This window comes from Gorilla gorilla, chromosome 14, assembly GCF_029281585.2.
Source record: "Gorilla gorilla gorilla isolate KB3781 chromosome 14, NHGRI_mGorGor1-v2.1_pri, whole genome shotgun sequence".
NCBI lineage: Eukaryota > Metazoa > Chordata > Mammalia > Primates > Hominidae > Gorilla > Gorilla gorilla.
The window spans coordinates 26,151,178-26,171,277 of record NC_073238.2 but is presented as its reverse complement, the minus strand read 5'-3'; the positions used below and the strand labels follow the sequence as shown (position 1 = coordinate 26,171,277).

Below are 20,100 nucleotides of genomic sequence, written 5' to 3'. Positions count from 1 at the left end.
CATGTGAGTCCACAAGTCCAAGGAGCAAGACATTAGGAAGGACAGCAGAGGTGCTGACATCACATACAAGTGACCTCTCTACCCCTAGTCAGGGAATGGGTGAATAGAAGAGTATTTGGAGAGAATGAAAATCAAAGAATGTGACTGTCACAGAGTTAATATTTTAATACATAAGATTTATTTTTTAAAAACTTGAAAGAAAAGAAAAACGAATAAAGGTATTGAATTAAAAATTCTTGGAAAAACAAAAATTAATCTCACAACCACTTAAACACAGATTACAGCAAATTTTGAAATGCCTCTCAAATTATTGAGTGCTTGTTCAGTTATTTTTAATAAATGTATTTAATATGGATTGTGTACAGTGAAATGCTCATTCTTGTGCTAGTAAAAGTGAATTTTAGTAAAATCATTCTTGGTAAGACTCTGTATAACTTTGGACATAAATTACTATTCCTGCCTGGGCATGGTGGCTCGGGCATGGGGTGCATGCCTGTAATCCAGCTACTTGGGAGGCTGAGGTGGGATAATCGTTTGAACCCGGGAGGCCGAGGTTGCAGTGAGCCAAGATCACACCACTGCCCTCCAGCCTGGCCAACAGAGGGAGGATTCATCTCAAAATACATATATATATAATTATTATTATTATTCCTTTTAGAAATCTTATCTAAACAAATTTAGGGCAAGACTTGTTTAAAAGATGTCTGGACATTTTTCTCTAACAGCAAAATTGGAAAACAAACTAAACCTTGATAAATAAGAGAAAAGTAAGATCAATTATGGACTGTCCCGTATGAAGCTATTTATTTACATTTTGCTCTTTATGTATTTTCAATATTCAGTGCAATTGCTGCCACCAGCAGCTGTGTGGCCTTGGCAAGAGCCTTCCTTGCTCTGCGTCTTGATTTCCTCCAAGGTGGTGGAGACCTCAGTCCTCCAGAGGACACCTGGTGGCGCTTGCCTCTGCTGCTGCTACTGCTAGATCTTTGACCACGGAAGGCAAATGAACCCCTCGAGGCCTAGCTTTCTTACCTGTAAAGCAGGGATAATAATAATTATAACGACCTCGGCCGGGAGCGGTGGCTCACGCCTGTAATTCCAGCACTTCGGGAGGCCGAGACGGGCAGATCATGAGGTCAGGAGATCGAGGCCATCTTGGCTAACACGGTGAAACCCCGTCTCTATTAAAAATACAAAAAATTAGCTGGGCCTGGTGTCCGGCGCCTGTAATCCCAGCTACTCGGGAGGCTGAGGCAGGAGAATGGCGTGAACCCGGGAGGCGGAGCTTGCATTAAGCCAAGATCGCACCACTGCACTCCAGCCTGGGCGACAGAGCGAGACTCCGTCTCAAATAAATAAATAAATAAATAATCATAACGACCTCTTCAGCTTACAAGAATCAGTTCATACACACACACACACACACACACACACACACACACACACACACACACACAACACACACACCCCACATCATACACATATAAAACACTGACAACAGAACCTTTAGAGCTGTACGTGATAACTGTATTGTTTTCACTTTTAAAATGAGAAGCTTAGACAGACAGAATCTGAGAGCTCCCTTTTAAATTTTAAATTGTTTATTTTTGTTTTAAATTTTGTTTCTCAGACCTCTCAGGGATGAATACAATTTTTAAACTGGGGGAATTTTAATTACTGATTGGGGTTATCATATTTAGATGGTTTGATAAAGAATTAAACTTGCAGTTCTAATTTAAAAATTGAGAAGCTATCCTGTTTCTACTGGTGAAGACATGAAACCTTAGACCTGAACAGAGGATGCCATCGTGTATAAACCAAACAAGAACCAGAGCAGCACAGCTCACCTCAGGGCCACTGACCCAAACAAAGGAAAAGGGACCTGCCTGCAGTCATCGGCCTCAGCGACTGGCCCTACAAACCTCAAATTTTGAAAATGCTATCACTCGGAAAGTGGCCTATTGGGCAAAACAGAAGATTGGCCTCAGTCACATGGGAATATTCTCTTTATTGTGCCATCACACCTCAAAGAAATGAGTTTAGTTCCATAAAGCTATATAACTAATGAAAGCCATTTTCTGGCTGGCCAGTAAGATAAATGGCTGATTGGCACATACAAGGTATCACCTGTGCCTTTCTCCACCATCACTCTCGTGACAAAATATCTGCAAAGTGGTTAATTTGCCAGTCAGATATTTAGTTTGATTAACTGTTATAAATGAGTTAAAAGCCCACTGCAGTTCACTTTTCTCATACATTATTTTTCCTCCAACCCTATTGCTGTACCTTCTGAGACATGCTGATTGGATTCATTCTCTTTTGCTAAATAGGACTGCCCAAAATTTACTAGATGCTGAAACAAGAAGAAAATAGAATATTTTAGAAGAATTGAAGCAATCAAATATTTGCTCTGGCAAAGGAAAAGCTTTTTACCCAAAATATTAGTTTTGCACTAACTTCAAAGCAAGTGATGTTTCTTAAGTGTCTTTGCTTCCTTCTCCTTCCTTGCCCTCTCCCTCTTCCCACCTCCCCTCACCATAGACAGACAGACAGACAGACACGCACACACACACTTTCTGGGCAATAAAAGCACACAGAAAATAAAAATAAAGGTTCAAAATGTGTTATCTCAACACTAACAATATGTGTGATTCCCGAAAAAGGCAGGTGTTGGGACAGAAACAGTGCTGATGCTTTCAAACTTGAGTCTGTGTCACCATAGGTCAGTCTGGGAAAAGATGCTTCCCACCACCAAAGAGAATGCCAGGAAACAGCCAGTGTCTCCGTGGGCATGGTGGGTTCTAGCTGTATTCTCAGAGCCTTTTTCCCTCCATGCACAGAAACATTTCATAAAGAATAAGCATGAATGGAAACAACAACAGTGGTTGATAGTTCCTTCTGTTATTTGCCTCTTCTATTTGCTATCAGTTTAAGATGGGAAAGTCTACCTACATTTTTAACAAAATATCAGTAGAAAAAAAAAACAACAGAAAAAGAAACAGAGTTCTCTCCAGCCTCTCAGAAGGGCTGCAGTGACTGGCATAGTAAATTATGGGAAAGTTCCACATTGTGGCTCAGCATGTCCAAGAACAAAGCCATGGACAGTTTTTCACAAGAGAAATCTCAGGGAATATGAGCAGATTATACAGCACAAAACATGCCACAGCCTCAACAATGTTTTTGAGCCCTGAAACAAGTAACAGGACAATAGGGTTGTTGGAAAGCTTAGAATCTAATCTTGATTCTAAAACATGTAATATGGTCATGTGCCCCATGACGTCTCAGTCGATGACAGACCACATGTACAACAGTGGTCTCGTAAGATTATAGTACTGTATTTTTATTGTACGTTTTCTATGTTTAGATACACAAATACTTACCATTGTGTTACAACTGCCTACAGTATTCAGTACAGTACCCTGCTGCTTGTAGCTTAGGAGCAATAGACTTTATCATACAGATTAGGTGTGTGAGAGGCTCTACCATCCTGGTTTATGCAAGGACACTCTATGATGTTTGCACAATGATGAAATCACCTAAGGACACATTTCTCAGAGCAAATCCTGGTCATTAAGCTACACATGACTGTAGATAAGCTGCAGTGTGCGACTGACATGTCTCTACCAATGATTAACTATTCTTCAATGGAGAGCAACATTCCAAGAATTAAATTGTAAAAGCCCGTCTAATAACAAGTGTTCTGTATTTCTGGGACAATTCTGTCTTTGCCTCCGAGAAATGGCTACTTCACAAACTCCCGTAATGAAATTTCACAGGTGAAAGGCGCAGCTAGCCATGAGCACAGCCAGGATCCATTTATGTCAATTAGGAAGTGGGTTAGCAGCCCAGGTGAACCTGGATACGAGTGAAAGGACTAGATGCAGTACAATAGAATTCTCCTCTCTGACCTGTGGACCAGGAAGAATCCCTCTGCACTGTGTAAATATGTGAAATAATGGGAAGACCAAAGAGGAGTCCCCTCGGAGTCCCGTGCTTGAAGCCAGCTGCTGGATAGCCAGACACCGTAGCTTACTGTGGAGGAGCACTCCATCCCCAGATGAAGAAAGAGGGTGCACTGCATAAGGAGACACTGCTGATTAGACTTCAGAGGAAATTCCTTATCAGAGGTGCGTATACATAAAGTACAAAAATCACAGAGAATATATAGACTCAATAGAGAAGTCCTGAGGACCCATTTTAGGGAGAATTTTTCAAGTAGAGGAAGAGACACAATAGGATCAAATGGGGGGACGAAATGTGTTTAAATGATTCAGAGAGAAGAAAAATCAGCCAAGGGAGACGTCAAGGAGAAAAATAAGGCAAGTAGCACAGCACTGTGATGATGACAATGCTGAAATGGAAGGAGGCTGAGGGCCGTCCAGACAAGCCACATGCTAACGAAGGCAGGAACGCGGTGGGGTGAACAGATGATCAGGAAGGCGGGAGCGCGGCGGGGTGAACAGATGCTAACGAAGGCTGGAGCGCAGCGGGGTGAACAGATGCTGACGAAGGCGAAGCGTGGCGGGGTGAACAGATGCTAACGAAGGCGGGAGCGTGGCGGGGTGAACAGATGCTAACGAAGGCTGGAGCGCAGCGGGGTGAACAGATGCTGACGAAGGCGAAGCGTGGCGGGGTGAACAGATGCTAACGAAGGCGGGAGCGTGACAGGGTGAACAGATGCTGACGAAGGCGGGAGCGCGGAGGGGTGAACAGATGCTGACTAAGGCAGCAGCGTGGCGGGTTGAACAGATGCTCAGGAAGGCGGGAGCGCTGCGGGGTGAACAGATGCTAACGAAGGCGGGAGCGTGGCGGGGTGAACAGATGCTAAGGAAGGCAGGAACGTGGTGGGGTGAACAGATGATCAGGAAGGCGGGAGCGCGGCGGGGTGAACAGATGCTCAGGAAGGCGGGAGCATGGCGGGGTGAACAGATGCTGACGAAGGCGGGAGCGCGGCGGGGTGAACAGATGCTCAGGAAGGCGGGAGCGCGGCGGGGTGAACAGATGCTCAGGAAGGCGGGAGCGCGGCGGGGTGAACAGATGCTCAGGAAGGCGGGAGCGCGGCGGGGTGAACAGATGCTAAGGAAGGCGGGAGCATGGCGGGGTGAACAGATGCTCAGGAAGGCGGGAGCGCGGCGGGGTGAACAGATGCTGACGAAGGCGGGAGCGCGGCGGGGTGAACAGATGCTGACGAAGGCGGGAGCGCGGCGGGGTGAACAGATGCTCAGGAAGGCGGGAGCGCGGCGGGGTGAACAGATGCTCAGGAAGGCGGGAGCGCGGCGGGGTGAACAGATGCTTAGGAAGGCGGGAGCGCGGCGGGGTGAACAGATGCTCAGGAAGGCGGGAGCGCGGCGGGGTGAACAGATGCTCAGGAAGGCGGGAGCGCGGCGGGGTGAAGAGATGCTAACGAAGGCAGGAGCGTGGCGGGGTGAACAGATGCTCAGGAAGGCGGGAGCGCGGCGGGGTGAAGAGATGCTAACGAAGGCGGGAGCGCGGCGGGGTGAAGAGATGCTAACGAAGGCGGGAGTGCGGCGGGGTGAACAGATGCTAACGAAGGCGGGAATATGGCGGGGTGAAGCACAAGGATGTGACTGAGAAGACGACGTCGCTGTTGGAGAATATGGTGACTTTGACTGAGAAGTCGACGTCACTCTTGGAGAATATGGAGGCCGTGAGGGCCGTCCAAACACAGGTGCTAAAGAAGGCAGGAGTGTGGTGGGGTGAAGCACAAGGAGGTGACTGAAAGACGACATCACTCTTGGAGAATATGGTGACTTGGACTAAGAAGACGTCACTCTTGGAGAATATGGTGACTTTGACCGAGAAGATGACATCACTCTTGGAGAATATGGTGACTCTGACGGCTGAGATGCTGTGATGCCCAGGAAGCCGTGCAGCTGCTCATTCTCATTGTACATTTATAAGAAAAAAGCAAATGAAAAAAAATTAATCCAGAACTTACTTAAGGGAACACAATATGGTAGAATCAGCCAAAAACCTACATTTAAAGTATAGGAGAGTAAGTTGTAATGGTGGACTTGAAATAGTAAGGAAAGTTTGTATTATCATCTGTTTACTAAAGCAGAAAGGGATTGTAACAATAGCTTTCAATGAAAAATCCTTGGAAAACATATCAGTGCCAGTGTTGAGACACAGTCAGAAAAATAGGTCACCTCAGACGTGTGAATAGGCTTAGCAAAGCCTAACAGAAAATTCTGTCACCTCATAAAGTACTTTTCAATTGCAGAGGTCAAAGTGCTTCTTACATTTAGTACAACATGTGTGTGCATGTGTGTGAGCATAATTTTATATATATTACATATATATAATATCTTATGTTCTATTCCTATGAAATAGAAAAGAGATATAAAAACAAAGACATTAAAAGACTTAATTAACCAAGGATTCACGAATGACAATTCCTGGGGGGTTCTGGAGCATGGAGATTAGGAAGAGAAGTGACATGTAACATGACACAAGGGATTATGAAAGGCAGATAATATGAGGGAAAGTCATGAGGGAGCTAGATTTATTATCCTGAATTAGAAAATAATGCAGAGTCTCAAAGTATCCATAAAGGAGAAGCTCCTCCCATGGCAAGTGTGGTTTCCCATGCAGTGGGGGAGGCCCTGGCCCTGGCCCTTCATTCCTCCCATTTGCTACCTGGTGGGCTCTTGAAGACATTCATTCTCCCTTCCCCATTCCCCTTCACTTAAGGGGCCCTGAGGGGTGAGGGGAAGGCCAGACCTGTACACTGTACATTACAAGTACCCACCTCTCTCTCTCTTTCTCTCTTTCCTTCCTTCTCTCTCTCCCCATTTTTAGCACAGTTTGTTCAGACTCCTGACCCCCCACCACCAGTCACAGGCATGGCATGGCATAGCCTCATAGATTAATTATATTCATCCCCACTAAATTCTGCATTGTGCTCTGTGTGACAATCAATATAATAATGTGCTTATATTCTTAGAAGTTTTATACTCATGACAAATAAGATATTAATAGGAGTGGCTTCTGAAATCTGTGGTTGCACATCACAAAATTCATCTGCACTTCCCCTGTTGTTAGTTACGTCTAATGATCTTTCCATGGTTTAAGTGAGCATTTCTGTTGGTGTTGGCATTGGGGTTAGAACAGAATCAGCTACTCCCTTACAGTGACCAAAGTCAGACATACCTGTATTTGAACCCGTATCTGCTGCTTTTTAGCTCTATGGCCTTTAGCAAGTTATTTAATCTCTAAATTCTTAACCAGATTTCTCAACTCATGAAGTTGTAGCAAGAATTAAATGAGCTAATCCGAGGGCACTGCTGTGTCTGCCACCGAGTATGTATGTGAGTTCTGTGCGTGTCATGATGGTTAGCTGCTTACGTTCTTCTTCTCATTTTCCGTGACTGTCTCCTAAATCATACAGTGACAGTTGCTCTGGGATTCCTGGGGGTTTCCAGCAGTGTCTCCCTGGTGAATGATAAACTTCAGCAGTTAGGTGAAGTGCTTGGTAAGGTAAGATGGAAGCTTGACATGAAAAAAAGTTTTGCAAACATCCCCATAGTGGAAAAATAAGACCAGGGAAGAAGCTGCTAATTAGCCAGAGGTGCAGTGATGTATCATGACTGTCAAAGCAAAGGAGCGAAGTCGGAACTATTTTTGCTGTAGAGAAAGCCAGCCTTCAGGAAGGGCCATGTTTCCCAGTAATTTAATCTGAAAGACATAAATCATGACGAAAATCTCCCTGCATTAGTAATGGAGAGAAATACCTGCATTCTAGCAAGGTTTGCATGATAAAAGACAGGTTTTCAGACATCTTAGATCAGGAAAAATAATTATCAATCAAAGATAACCCCCTGCATCCTCGTTTGAAGTGAAATTGGAGGTGAGCAGAGGCCAAGAAAAAGAGAGGACTGGATTGTCTCTGCAATTTTAAGGAGCTCATTACTAGAAATGTTGTTTTACAAAGTTTCAGCTGTATGTGATTTTGAAACATTAATGATTTAATGCCTGCCAGACAAAGAAAGGGAAGGGATGTCAAAAACCAAAAACAGGTATAACTATATCATTGGCATGAAAATGGAGGCTGACATCATAATGATGAGAAATCACCCCAGGGCCAAAGTATGCCAACTGAAATCATGGCCAAACACAAATCTCCTGGTGCTTTGGAAGAATGCAACTGGAAATTGATAAGAGCAGAGGAATCTATATTATCTGCTTCCCAGAGAATTGGGAGTTCACAGAGAACAAAGTCAGTGGCCCCAGCAGAACCCTTTGCTATGCAAATAAGCTGGAACACTTACCCAAACACACTCTCTAAATCAAGATTACCTGTAATTCCTCTGTGCTGCAGCCTATAGGGCTGTAGAGGCTTAATCATATTTATTACCTAACCAATGAACACATGGGCTGTTTGATCAGAAAGTAAATTTTGGCCCCACCTCACCATTCCTACAACATCATGCAAGACCAGTGAAGTCCTGAGAACCTGGAAAGCCCTAATCTGCATTCAGTGACTGGTCTCTGACCATTTGTTTTGCCCGGACAACTGAATAATGGAGGGACAAACAGCTTAAATTGTTAGCAACTACTAGACTATAAAATTCTTACTAAACAGTCACTTTCTTGAAAGCTCAGACCATTTTTTATTCAATTTTTGCAATTAGTAGAATTTGTCTCCCTGGTGGTTTCTCAATTAAGATTAAATAGAGCCCTCAAAGATGCTGGGGAGAAAAAAATGAGAAAACAAAAAATTAAATGGGGAATGAAGAAAAGAAAGGAGAAAATGAGAAAAGAAATAGGGAAGGGAGAAAGGTAAAAAATAAATGGCATGCCAATCATTAACTCTAAAATCCAGGTGGAGAGATATATCAAACCAGGCAGGCAGGCCAAATTAGTCAGAGCAATGTTTGCTGGCCACTATAACAAGCAACCCAAAATCTCAGTGGCTTAAAATAAAACTTACGTCTTTCTCATTCGAAGTCATTGTCCCTTCAGTGGCCCTACTTGGTTGGTCTCCTCCGAGTGGTAACTCAGATATAGGAGCTGCTTCCATACTATAACTCTGCCACCTGGAACATGTGGGTTCCTGGATTCCCACAGGAGGAAAGAAGAGAGTCGTGTCTTATGGTCAACTCTGGAAGTGGCCAGTGTTCCATCTACACAGCACTGGTCAGAACACGGTCATAGGCTCCCAACATCACCCATAAGGGAGTCTGGGAAATGTAGTCTTTTCAGGTTTCCAACAGGTGGGGGCCATGCGATGAGGAAAACAAGGAGTTCAATTCTGGACAAATCAATCGGAATCGACCACTCTTGTCACAAAGAAGCACACAATCTGTGTGAGCAGACAGGAAAGGCTCCATGAAAATAAGGGACTCGAGCATGAAGAAGAAAGGCATCTACGCAGAGGGTACTATATGAGCAGGAATTTGGAGGTGATTGGTGCAGGTGGAGCTGAAGGACAAAAATTAGCCTCATCTGCCTGGAGCAGAGTTTCTGAGGAGCTGAAAAGAGTGATAGAAGATCAGATAAGTCAATTAGACATATTGGAGAGGCTATTTCATGCCAACCAAGGAGATTTTTGTGGCAGGCCAGGTGTCACTAACAGCTGAACAGGCAGGCCTCCATAACAACTGTCTCAGCACTCACTGAGTGTTGAGCTACATACTGAAAGCTGAGAGAGCCAGTGTCCTTATACAAAGGCTGGAATGTAACCAAAGTCCACCAGGAGTTTTGCCCAGGCCTCTCCCAGGTCTTGAAGCACCACAAAATAATGAAGGAATTCTTAACAGGAACTGTTTAGGATTAAACAACTTGTTATTGGGGGGCTGAAGGAACTCCCCAGACCTCCACAGAAATGTTTTATTGGGGGTCTAAAGGAACTCCCCAAACCTCCATGATTTAGCAGGAGACAGGATAAATGTAATCACCCCCGGTACCTAGACCCGTCTAGATTAAGTCAATTTACTGAGGCTGCAAAGGAAGGGCTTCAAAACTCAGATCTTAGTTACAGATTAGAGTAAGTTAATCACTTATGTCTTTACACGAATGCACACGTACACACAGACATATAGCTTAAAAGGTATATAAGCTCTGTAAACCTTGTAATTTTTGATTAGTCTGGCAATATTTTCCAGGCCTTCTCCCTGTACCCAGTTACAGAAATAAGCTCTCTTCTTTCCCAGTTTATCTGCATCTCATTATTGGGCCACGAGAATAAGCAGCCCGACTCTAAGTTTGGTCCGGGAACAAACGGACTTATCCCTGTAGGTAATAAAATGCCTTTGTCCATAGCTCCTGGCTATGAGCAGTGAACGAGGTCAAGGTTCTGCATGGCCCATTGAAGAGGAGAAACTACTGGCAACAGCAAGCCAGGCAGGCTGCTCTCCAGGTGCTAGGTACCTCCGGGCTAGAGGTCTTGGCCTCAATCCTTAACTATCTGTGTGAATTGGACAAGTCCATCAGTTCCTTGGTGTCTCAGTTGATTCATCTATAAAATGAGGAAAATAATGTGTAATGCATAAGAAAGGTCTGTGGATCAATGATTAAAATACGTGAGAGAAACACCAAAAGCAACACCAAAGCGTGCAGTCATGGAAGTCATTACTTCAGTGTGAAGTCATGATTACTGAATCAGTGAGGAATAAGGGTGGAGGGTGGGGTCACGGAGAGGAAACACCAGTGGAATAAGGGTGGAGGGTGGGGTTATGGAGATGGAAACAGCAGGGGAATAAGAGGTAGAGGGTGGGGTCATGGAGATGGAAACACCAGTGGAGTAAGAGGTAGAGGGTGGGGTCGGAGTCATGGAAATGGAAACACCAGTGGAATAAGGGTGGAGGTTGGGGTTGTGGAGATGGAAACACCAGTGGAATAAGGGTGGAGGGTGGGGTCATGGAGATGGAAACACCAGTGGAATAAGGGTGGAGGGTGGGGTCATGGAGATGGAAACACCAGTGGGGCACTAGGGATACATTCACATGATTTGGAAATGCAAAGACATGGAAGACAGAGCACAGAAAGAAATGACAAGCAGCTCCAGTTTCTGAGTCCAGGTAACTGAAAGAACGATGGTATCACTGAAAAAATAAAGTAGTTGTGTGGGGGCTCACTTGATGGGGAAGACAAGGAGTTCACTTTTGCACAAATCAATCTGAACTGAAAGCAAGGAACCAACCGTGTTCTAGGGAGTAAGAGATACCCAACCAAAGCTCAGGAAGTGATTGCCATTTAAGCTCAGCTTCCGATCAATTCACATAGTTAAATCCACACATGAAGTAAGCGTTACAATCACTTTCCGAATTTTTATTACTCTAATATATATTTAAATTAACTGCAAATAATGTTTTTAGTATCTAAATGTATTTATACCCTTCTTTTTTAAATACACAGGAGTTAAACATCTCAGTGAATATCAGCATTGGAAGAAAAAACTGTTTGCAATGGAAAGGAAGAGCAATGTTCCAAATCTACTTGAGTTACAGAAAATCAAACTTCTCCTCAGGTCTTTCCTCCAGCAAAACATTCCTGTCGACAAAACAAGCTGGAAAGTGTGGGGCTGGGTTCCTGCTCCAATCCTTCCAGCTTTTTAGAACCCAAGAGACTCAGCTCACTTCCCAGCGCCACCGGCCTTCCTTGGATGTTTTCCACTCTAGTTGGGTTCAGGCCGGCAGTTTCTCCACATTCTTTAGCTCTCTGTTTTATTTCCAACATACTCCAGGCTGGTTGAGAAAGGGGAGAGGGGAGCCTCATGCTGCCCACTGGGTCCCCTGGGCAGGGCACACACACCTCTATCAAAGGGTCACTGATTCCTGGGAATTCCAGCCAATGACAGAACTAGGTGGTCTTAATTGCATTTGAAAATAAGACTAGAGAGAACAGAAAGAACAAATAAGACAAGGTAAATGAAATGCAAAAAAAAAAAAAAAGAAAGAAAAGAAAGAAATTTCACAGGATTTTGCAAACTTTTGTTAAGCATTCGAATTCCAAAACCCTCAACCAAACAAATCTTTCACAGCTATTTGTGCCTCAGGCTTATTTCCTAATTCAAAGCTGTAATGGGATCAGGTTAGTAAGAGCCTGCAATGGAAAACTGAAGCACAGTGCAAACTGATCTCTCACACTGTCGCTAATTTATCTTCTAAGACAATTGCAAAAACTCTCTTCACTGACTCCGAATATTGTCTGTATGGGTGCTTGGTATCAAACTGTGAAATGGCTCTGTGATTATGAAGTGCAACTATTAATCTCAGAAGAGTGAAAGCAACCTGGCCCATCTGCATGGAGCACTAACACAGTGCCCGGTACAATTCAGGCAGACCCCTTCTCTGTCTTACAAACAAGGTATGGAAAAGAACAGCTTGCCCTAGAAAAAGCAGACATTCAAATGGGAGGCTCACTCAGCCTTTCAGCTTCCTCTGCCTGCAGCATCTTGGAGAGGCACATGCCCAGAGGGAATGTTGAGCTAGATCATGGTTTGCTGGGCTGAATGCTGGAGGATTTGAAGCAGGCCCAGCTGGGAGGGAGAATTAGGAGCAGTAGGACCCTTCATGCTGGTCTGAATCCAATCAGGCTTGACTGAGTCACAGCCAAATAAATGATTCAAAGACCAGCACCAACTCCAAAGACAGAGGTTCTGCTGCAAGGACAGGTGAGCCCGTGGCTGAACCCCAGGCAGAAGCTGGAACACAGCCGGGCGAGTCTGAGACAGAGTGGAGGCTGTCCCGAGCTGCAGGTTAAAGCATCACTGGGGTTTGCCTGGCTTGTCTTCATTGTTCAGAGGGCACTAAGGTGCAGGATCAGGGCAGACATGTAGGGAACCTTTGTCTGCAGCAGAAAGTCTCTCCCCACCCCCCATCGCTCTACTTCCCCAAATCGTTCAAAGCTCATTTCATCTAAGACGCTGCTCTTTCAATAAAAGGTTTACTACAGACTCACCAAACGGCTGATCCCTGTAGCGTGTTACATTCCACGAGAACCTAGGCACACAGAACGTCATGACTTGAAAACATGAGGCATTTGGACCAAGGGTTGGCAAACTTTTTCTATAAAGGATCAGATTGTAAATGTTTTAGGCTTCCTGAGCCAAGAGATAAAAATCAAAGATATTATGTCGATACTAATAAAAGAAGAGATAAAATAAATTTCCACAACATTTTTCTTGACAAAATTCAAACTATAACATAATCATTTAGTTTTTGTTTGTTTTGATAATACAGGCCCACAAAAGAGATAAATGGAATCCTTTGAGGAGGAGATAACATTTTGCTTATTGGAAGTTCAAAGTTAGTTCCCTAGAACCAAATTAATCCCAAATGTTCATCCATAAAAACCATTCTCAGCCTGTGTTGCCACACATAAGCAGGAGGGGCTGGATCTGGCCTGGGGGCTACAGTTTGCAATCTCCGGATTTAGACTAATCTGCCTGTTATATATACAAGGCATCTGAACCTCAGAGACTTAAGGATTGCTGAAAATCACAGGTCTTGTGGGAACATGGCAAGCCCCTCACCCCACCTGGATGAAGATGTGTCCTGGCCTCAGGACAAGCCTGTCGGTATTAAAGTTTCGGGTTGTCTATTCTGGCTCATTTTATGTGACCACTTGCCCAGGCCGTTGCACCCAGATAGATGGTCAAACACTGTTCTAGTCACATATTGTTATATATTCCATTTCTGTGAGGGTGTGTTGGAATATGATTAATACTTCAGTCAGGGGACTTTGAGTAAAGCTGATTGCTTTCTGTAATGTGGGTGGGCCTCATCCAATCAGTTGAAGGCCTGAATAGAACAAAAACTGACCTCCCCCAGTCCTGAGGGAATGCGGCCAGCCGGCGGCCTTCAGAATTACAACGTGGGCCCTTTCCTGGGTCTGAAGCCTGCTGGTCTATCCTACAGATTCTGGTCTTGCAGTCTCCATAATCATGTGAACTAACTCCTTCAACGAAATCTCTGTCTCTCTCACCCTCCCACACAGACATGTACACACACGCGCACACACACACATGTTTCTCTGGTGAACCCTAAGCAATGCATTGACTCAGATAATCATCTTATGAGAAATGCTATGAAAAAAAGAACCTAAACACACATACAAGCTTATGGTAATCGTGGGACACTTGTGTGAAGAAGCAAATGCAACTATTATAATTCATAGCATTGAAGGTAATTTATTTACATTCATTAATTACCTACAAGATAAGTATTGCAAATATAATAGCAAACAAGCCTGACCCAGCCCTGTCCTCTCATTGCTTATATTCTAATGGAAAAGTAAAACAGGACAAACAGGACAAAAAAAGTGCTGAATAGACAAATAATAAATAAAAACTGATGAACGCGCTATGTAAAAACAAAAATGGGACTGACGGAGAGGGGCAGGAAATGCCTCTCTGATGGTCAGGACTAAACGGAGAGGACTTCCCTGAAACTTCAGGAAGGGGAAAAATTGAAGCTGAGGAAACAGCACAAACAGCCCTGAAATGGAAAAGTGTTTCGATGCTTCACAGACCTGGAAGATCAGTGTGTGGGGGACGTGCAATATGAGACGAAGCCTTAAGCAGATTGGGAATTTGGCTCCAGAGATGGTGGTGGTATGGACAATACAGTGGTGAGACCCCAACTCCTGCCCTTTGTCTCCACTCACCAACGGCAGATTCCCCCTAAAGATGGGCTGGGAGATAAACGTCCCGTTCAAATTGACCCTAAGTGAAGAGGCTCATGGGGAAAACCTTCCTCCCATTGCACACCCACTGCAGGCAGAGCCTTCCCAAGCTCTGTCCAGGCCTCCTGCCTAGTTATCTACGGGGTGAATCAGTCCACAGAGAAACACTCACCAAAATGTCAGCTGGACTTCAACAGGAAGGGTCAAGCTCAAAGGAAATTATATGAGGTTTTTAGAAAATTACAACAAATTCAACTCTTTGTAGTCAGTACCCAACTCAGCACCTAGCATATAAGGCTCAACAAATCATATGGAAAGTTATCTGGTGTAAATACCCAGGGTTCATGGTCTTGTGCCAGGAAGATTTAGAACACAAACACACAGGAAGAGTTTAGGAGCAGATGTTTAATAGGCAAAAGAAAGAGAAAGGAGAATAGTCTCTCTCTAGTGAGAGAGAGAGAGAGAGAGAGTTTCCCAAAGGGAAGACCAGCCGGCAAGGAGTGTGCAGGATTTTTTAGGCAGGCTTGAGGAGGCGGTGTCTGATTTCCCTAGAGCTTACATAGGTTTACATGGCATGCGGAGAAGGCTGGCCACCCCATCCGAATCTTAATATGCAAATGAACTTTCCACTTGACCGGTGCCATCTTGTCTGTTCCTTCCTGTACACGTGGTTGGCAAAGGGAAGGGGAGATGGAGCCTCCATTTTGAACATGCCTAGTCCCCGTAGCTTTTTCCTGCTGACCTTCACCCATGCAAGCTTGCTGCTGGCTTGTCTATGTCTGCAGCTCCATCTTACAGGCTGATCTTTGTTAGACAATGATTTTGGGGCTGCTTTTCATTAAAAAGCAAAACCTACTGAGGATTACCATACCCTCACTATCTGCCTAAGCAGTTTCTTCTTAACGCCTATATCATTAAGAGAGATATTATGCAGCTTAGAGTTATTAGGGTTTGTGAAATAACAAATAGATAAAAGGTTTTTGTGTGTATTGGTGTGAGGATATGTATATATATATATATATATAGACATATATATAGACATATATATAATATATATATTATATATATATTATATATATATAAACATATAGACATATATATTCTGTTGTGCCTCCTGGAGTTTAACTCTTAGTCACTTTAACTGGTTGGTCTAGGCTGTTCCAAAAATTATCTTAAACACACATTTGCAAGCCATATTGCAGATGATGTGATCTTACCTGAGAAATGTTTCACTGGCAGAAAGAAGCCCTCTTTTTGTCTTTAAAGGCTCCTTTCTTTTCTCCTTTCATCTGTTTATAAGTTTGAATAGTGCTTATTGGAATAACTAGAGCAAATCTGGAAAATCCTGGGCACATTGTTGTCAGCTACAGGATTTGCTTTGTGCAGTTTGGCTTTTACTATTTCCTTGAAGAGCTACCTTCCATCGAGACCACACTAGTAACCCTGGCAGTCCATACACAAGTAACACATCACCAAATGGCCACAGATGGCCAAATGGCTGACTTTAAAAGCTGGACAATTCACATGCAGAAATCATTGGCTTCCGTTATTTGGGGAATTAGTGTATCTGATGAGGGGCAGTACTGAACCAGTTTTATAATTTCTTCTGTAGAGGCCAAACCAAAAAAGCCTAGAATGAATGAATGTAACTGTGAATGAATAAACAAATGTGTTTCCAAAAATAAATGATTCTTATATTAGTTCATATTTTGAAAGATCTCAAAGTCCTTTTTATAAACTCCATTTGTCGAGAAAAATAACTCCTTTTATTAGGTTCCCTCTCAAGGATGTAGAACATACAGACTTGGGCATGAGGAAACATTTAAGAATCTCAGTATTTAACATTTACTAGGAGCACGTGCCTTTCTGAAGCGTACTCTCACATGTCTCCTTCAAATCTCCATGGATCCTTGCCTCAGGTGAGTGACATTTTAGGTGGAAATCAAGGAAGAGGTGGAATTTTATATCTGGGCAGATGTCATGTGGGCCAGGTTCAGCCTACATAAAAAAGTGATGCGGACCATAAACTCGGCACCTACGGCAAGTGGCCTGCTTGCTAGGCCTCTCTAATCTAGATCACAGGAGCAGGAAATGCCAGTTGATATCTGGATTACATATAGAGAATTCATTTGGCAATCACCCTCACAACTTCCGACCAGCAGCCAGACCAGGAAATATATTACCACATACTTCCTTCCTGGGGCAGAGATAAAACTGCCCTGGAGGAGATAAGCCTTGAGGCCCTGTGACTCCCGCTCGCACTTAGTGATCATGCTCAGAACCACTTCTGTTGACTGATATGAAATCTCTTCATTACAATTTACTAGAAATAATCCGTCACACCAAAAAGGGGAGTCATTTCCCCAAAGCCAAATTGTTTGGTATTTTCCAACCCAAGACTAGAAACCAGCTGTCCTGCCACCCAAACACCCAATGCACGCTCCACCATCCTTGCTGCTGGGTTTTAACAAAAGAATCTCAAAATCAGAGTGGGATTTGAAGACTAGAAGAAGAAAGCAAAACAAGACTATCTGGCAGGGCTGGGTGAGGAGCTTTGCAGCCAACCAGGACTGAGGTCTTGACACAGAAGGCCTGGAGAGGCTGCCATTATTCCCCAGTGAATTAAGAAAGACTTGCAGCAGCTACCTCTTAAGATACAACAGAAGAGAAGCCACCCGAGGTAAGCGGGTCAGTGAGAAGGAAGCTTCAGACAAAGGAAGCTGTGAGTGAGGACAAAATGAAGAGGAACGAACCCAGCCACACAGTGACAAAGAAACCACAGGGTTTGGCAAGTGTCTGCTTGACCTTCTCTAAAGCAAATTAAAAATGTAGAGATGAGTCTCTAAATTTAATATTTAGGAAGAAAGAATTGCAATTCACAATATAGAGGCAGACAGGGTGGTCCGAAGGTGGAAAAAGAGGACTGTTCCTTTGTGGTCCTGTGAGAAAGTTCTTTGATATTAGCAAAGTTTTGGGGGCTGGTAAGGTCTGATTGGTGGGTGACTGTGGTGGGCAAAACTAGTCCTTGATTTGCAGTTGTTATCTCACCTGCTACAGATGAAAGTGGTCTCTGGTTACAACAGGCAGTTTCAGCCACGGGACTTGCAGACAACAGCATTTCTAGAGTGACGTTATGTACCCTGAGTGCCTTTTACTCAGACCCCTCTTCTCTGATTTAGTTGGGTATGACAAGAATGGACCAATTTGGATAATCAACTTGCACAATGCTGACTCAAGAACTGTAGCATTGAGTGCAAGGGTGCATCATTTTCATAAACTCAGAGGAAAATGTGGCTGGTGGCTGATGGCAGAGCTGAGTCCCGAGAGCTCAGCCCTGAGCTGCCTTTCATCTGGTCACCGTGTTCAGGGGTTCTTCTCCGTGTAAATAAACATCTGCGATGAAAACCTCCACAGGTCTCATCATCAAAGTGGGTCTTCTAGAAACCAATTTGCTTTCAAAACAAGAGATCGAGTGATAATCTATCTAGTGTTCTAGAAATGTTTGAGGCACCCTAGACAAATGTCAATCTTAAAGTTTTCCTTTTGCCTTATTTCTCTAAGTAACACCTTCTCAAATCATGAAAGCAAGAGTGATCTAAATTTTTTTTTTTTAAATCCATATTAGAAGGAAGATCTATTAAGGATCTAGTGAGTAAATGACACTTTTGGAATGTTTAGAACTTCACGGGGGAAACCACATGTTTTCACATCCCACTATATCATTTCCATAAGGATGAGGAAAAGCACTACCCCTATTTGCAGAAGAGAGACTGCCGTGAAGTCAGTGGACACTATCTCCAGGTCAGAATCCAACCTAAAGGCCTTTAATCAATGGTAAGTGCTCTGAGGCACAAAATCCTATGCTCCTCATCAGTCATGCTTTATGTCCTTTGAATATTCTGAATTCACCAGAACCTAGTAGATCTATTTTAAGTTTCTCCAAAAATGTCAAAACTCTGTTTTATAGAAAACCAGAACTTTCATGTCAAGTGTTCCTGAGAACATTAATAACAAAAGCCAAAACAAGTTTCTTAAAATCTGTCAGCCAGTTTTGTAAATATGACACAAGTAAATACTTCTGGACATCATTTAGATATTAACGTAACATGCATAAGCTAGAAAAGGCAGCATTAAATTTGGATGTTTTTGACTTTTGTTTCTCAACTTTTTAAAGATTAAATCATGGGATTTTATTCTCTTCTATTCCCTCTAGGGAAAGCAATGTGCTGATATTTTTCTGAAAGATGCTAACAGTGGAAGGAACTATTGAAAACAATTAGAGGAAAATTGCACCTTGAATTTAGTAGAACGTGTACACCATGTTCTCACAGGAAATCTCAGACATGATATTAAAAATTCCAGTTGTTTCATTTTTTTGCAGAACAGTCTGTAGTTATGTACTGAGTGCACTGTGCAGGGGGCACACAGGGCATACCAAAGGCTTCTTTTGTTTATGATACAGATTCGCAGTGTACTCGGAAGGTTTTCTTTCAAATGCCTCATCACAGTGTGTCCAAACTTCTTGTAGGGAGCAACAGGGCCTCTATTTAAGCCTCTTGTTAGCCGATCCACCAGCCAAGGCCATGTTGCTTTCCCTTAAGAATCAGAGCCCCAGGGATCCTGTTCTATCTGTTCTTTCTACAGCCTCTTGTCTTTCAGCAGGGCAGATGCCTCCCAGAAGGAAACCAGATGCCAGGACTGTGGGGGACTCTTGAGCAGCATCAGCCAAACTGTAGGAGCTGAGAAGAGGAAGCTTTGCTCAGGGTAAGCGCCCTGGGATAATGTCTTTAATGTCAAGAGGATGCACACTGTGAACGTGGAAAGCCCTCCAGGCTGAAAGAGGGAGTCACACAGGCGGGGAGTGTTGCCAAGCATTTGCGAGCACTCTCTTCGGTGGGCAGACAGCCGGCTTGCTCATGATTCTGCCTTTTCTGTTATTGGCAACAAGCCGCCACTGGAAATTTGTATCCTTAAGGCTTTGAGGCCTTGACTCAGGTGGGGGTCCCGGAATAAGCTCATGAAGTTTTTGCCTCATTACCCCCAGGCTCCAAATCACTGGTACAAATTTCTCAGTTTGACTTAATGCTTAGGGAAATGTCGTATTTTTGGACCCTTCATTTTAAAAAAGCATATATATTTACCAGTGCTATCTCTGCCAATTCCGAATAAACCTTAGACTTCAGGTCATGAGCCACTAGCAGTCTGAATATATCTTTTATTTGGATTCAAATAAGATTTTAGCTTCCTGGCACCATGGTTTTCTAAAGGTGCCAGTGTGAGACCTGGGTCATCAGAATGACTTGGCGCTGGGAAGCCACAGAATGGTGCAGTAAGATCTTGCTGTCTCGGTTTCCGCCTTAGAAACAATATCTATCATACACCCTTTCTCATTTCACAGAATGCTAAAATTTAGCATATGTTATAGTGTTTATTGACAATAATAAGGCAGGA

At 43.6% G+C, this 20,100-nt stretch overlaps 1 long non-coding RNA gene across 1 annotated transcript; it reads left to right on the top strand.

Annotated features, from left to right (window-relative positions):
- Positions 1-17,953: 17,953 nt before the first annotated feature.
- Positions 17,954-19,839, top strand: LOC109026553 (uncharacterized). Its single transcript, XR_004070097.3, has 3 exons — positions 17,954-18,077; positions 18,275-18,483; positions 19,294-19,839. It is a non-coding gene; the product is annotated as an uncharacterized lncRNA (long non-coding RNA).
- Positions 19,840-20,100: the final 261 nt, after the last annotated feature.